Source organism: Nothoprocta perdicaria, unplaced genomic scaffold (genome assembly GCF_003342845.1).
Source record: "Nothoprocta perdicaria isolate Ctin4 unplaced genomic scaffold, notPer1 scaffold_56, whole genome shotgun sequence".
NCBI classification, from domain to species: domain Eukaryota; kingdom Metazoa; phylum Chordata; class Aves; order Tinamiformes; family Tinamidae; genus Nothoprocta; species Nothoprocta perdicaria.
Genome location: NW_020455821.1, coordinates 3,518,302 through 3,521,134, shown reverse-complemented (window position 1 = coordinate 3,521,134; position 2,833 = coordinate 3,518,302). Strand labels below are relative to the sequence as shown.

The window sequence follows — 2,833 nt, the reverse complement described above, 5'->3', positions numbered from 1 at the left end:
AGAAAAGAAAAGAAAAGAAAAGAAAAGAAAAGAAAAGAAAAGAAAAGAAAAGAAAAGAAAAGTGACTAATAAATGAAACAGAAACAAGGAGGTGCGATTAAACTGGATTAAAGCGATGCACAGTTAGTTTTATTTGGAAATCTTCGAGAAACTGAAGCCAGTAGATTTCATTTGTTTGGATTCATTGGCTCTGGAAAGGACAGAGATGAGGAGGGCATTGAGTTTGCTGCTGAACATCCCCCTCAAAAGTTATTTCACTTACAACTTGACTCCGTTCTTTGGACCAAATATTTCAACACTTACTTAAGACTTAAAATTCAAAACTAGGTCCACTGACTTCAGCTCTAGTCAGATTTTAAAGTTATTCTCCTGCCTTGTCACATTACCATATGTACAATCACCAGAGACTCAATCTGTGAGCCCTGTTTGAAGATTGTCTTTGCTATGATCAGCTTAGTGCCACAGAAAACAGAAAGTCTTCACGTGTATTTTAAACTTAGGATCAGTGCMGAAATGCTAAGACTGTTCTGCTAAGACTGCGCTGGATAACATTACTGAAACTTAAGATCTCCTCTGAAGTGAAGCCCAGAAGGTAAAGAAGCATCTGAGCAAGGAGGGGCAATGATAAGGACAATTATCAGCGGTGGTGCTGATGCACGCTGATAGAGTTCAATTGCTTCTCATCTAGTGGCCATGGTCTGTGTRGACACATCTCCTCAAGCATCCAATAAGTAGTGTCAATTTGCTGTACATCATTATATTCTATAGGTATGGCCTCTACGGCATTTTCCCACAGCAKCTAGAGACCAGAAAAAGCCACCTCTTAAAGCAGATAACTAGCAATTAGGATTCTTCACTTCTTTATGACTTGGTTATGACTTGGGGTAACTTACTTAACTACCATGCCTCAGATTACTGATCTATGAAATGCAAATAACTGAGGAATGCACTGAGATGCCACTCACCCYATTCTGTTGCTTTGCAATTAAAGCATCTACTTCAGCGAAGGTACTTTCAGGGTGGCTATTGGCTAAATGAGATGAAAGAAAAATTAGTGGGGTTTTGTTTGTTTGCTTATTTGCTTTTAACATTCACTATCAAATTGTTTGAAAATCCCAGCCTGGTTTTACTGTTTTTACAAACTGTGGGTTTTTTTTTTTCTTTTCATAGGAAGAGCCTCCTGAATACCAAGTAATCCATGAAGTGTATTTAAGCACAGTATTACTAGAACAAGATTGCTGCATCATTTGTGAACTTTCCCATGGGGAAGAGAAAGGCAAAGCTGCAATAAATCTCCAGGTAAATCTTACTTTAGTGAAGATCAGTCAGAGATATCCTTCACTCAGAGACAACTAATTTATTTCTAAATCTAATAGAAAATATTGCTATCAGTGCCAGGATTTTGCAGAAGATGAGGAAATTACTGTAATTTTTTAGCACTCTAATGACAAAATAAATATTATTGCACTATTGAACATGTCAGCTGGATGTGAAACACTTAGAAAGAAAAAAGTACATGATGTCTCCATAAGGGCAAAGTATTCCTTAGTGCAGTATGGCATAGTTAGTAAGGCATAGATAGGAGGCAGTGAAGGTGGAGGATCCTGCTGGGCAGAACTCAGGGTGACATCTATATTTTAACATGAATTGCTTCCGAAATACCTAATACTAGCAACAGTGATAGAATAGTCCCAGTGAGAGGGGTGGGAACCTGCCTCTTTATTGCAACAGTTGCAAACCTGAGCTGCCATGGCAGGCAACTGGGCCTTGCCCAAGTCTTCTGAAAGTCAAAGGCTTCCCAAAGATAAAGTCCCACCTTTTCCAACTGCAGAAACACTATAGGGAAGATGCAGATCTGGGGAGTCAGGAGGTTCAAGCCTTCCTGCCACATGTTGGATGTGCAGAGSTGGGGTGCTGGCTGTCCCTACCGAGCACCTTCTTCCTTTCCTAGCTGGTGCAATGCTTTACATAACCTCTCTAGTACAAAAAAGAGAGTGGGATCATGTTTGCATTCCCTGTACATGTCTCGGTTCAGTCCTCTATGTGCCTTCTTAGATTGCTTAACCCAGTTCTTAGCATTGTGGAGAATACTTAACATGTCCTGGCAAAGCAAGTTGCAGCAGCTGTTCCATCATATGCAGCTTAAYGCCATGGGAAAAGGTATTCAAGCAGTACCATATACTCTGAGAAAATACCCAAACCAACATGTTTTGCATGCTTGCATTGCAGGTGGGTAGGGGGATGAAGAAAAGAAAAACTTAAAGAGTAGTTTAAAGTTTACAATATACAAATCTGATGACCTTTCTTTCAAATATTTGCATGAGTTTATGTTATTCTGTGGATAAATTTTCTACCTTTTCCATTTCATAAAGGAAAAAAAAATTACAGCTGAATCAGAAAATCCAGTCCCACTCCCTCATTAGCTCTCTTGCTTTCCCACTGTTTAAGGAACTGCCATGACAAAGCCACATACTGTCATAATCATATCCTTTCACATTATCATGCACTTCAATTAATATTAAATAACTAATTTGGAGAATTACAACAGTGCATATGCAACATAGCTTCTCCAATGTCTCAAATGGCAGTATATAACAAAGTGACATCAGGATCAGCCCTGAAGTCCTCATTATTCTCTAGAAAAAGTAATTCTGCTTCTTTCCATCATTCTGAAATTCAACTGAGCCTTTAGAATTGTCTTTGAATTCCAGTTTTAAGTATTGATAGTATTGATAGCGGTGTGACATATATAATATCATATGTCTCAGCTACCAATAGACGGGAATGAACCTCAGATAATCTTTGGGGGATTGTATCCATTTGGGCTATAGGT

At 38.8% G+C, this 2,833-nt stretch overlaps 1 long non-coding RNA gene across 1 annotated transcript in view; it reads left to right on the top strand.

Annotated features, from left to right (window-relative positions):
* LOC112955408 overlaps positions 1-1,298 on the top strand; it is a 2,786-nt gene extending 1,488 nt beyond the window's left edge. The window contains exon 2 of the long non-coding RNA XR_003250879.1: positions 1,171-1,298. This is a non-coding gene — a long non-coding RNA (uncharacterized LOC112955408). The remainder of the gene's footprint in view (positions 1-1,170) is intronic.
* The last annotated feature ends 1,535 nt before the right edge of the window (positions 1,299-2,833 follow it).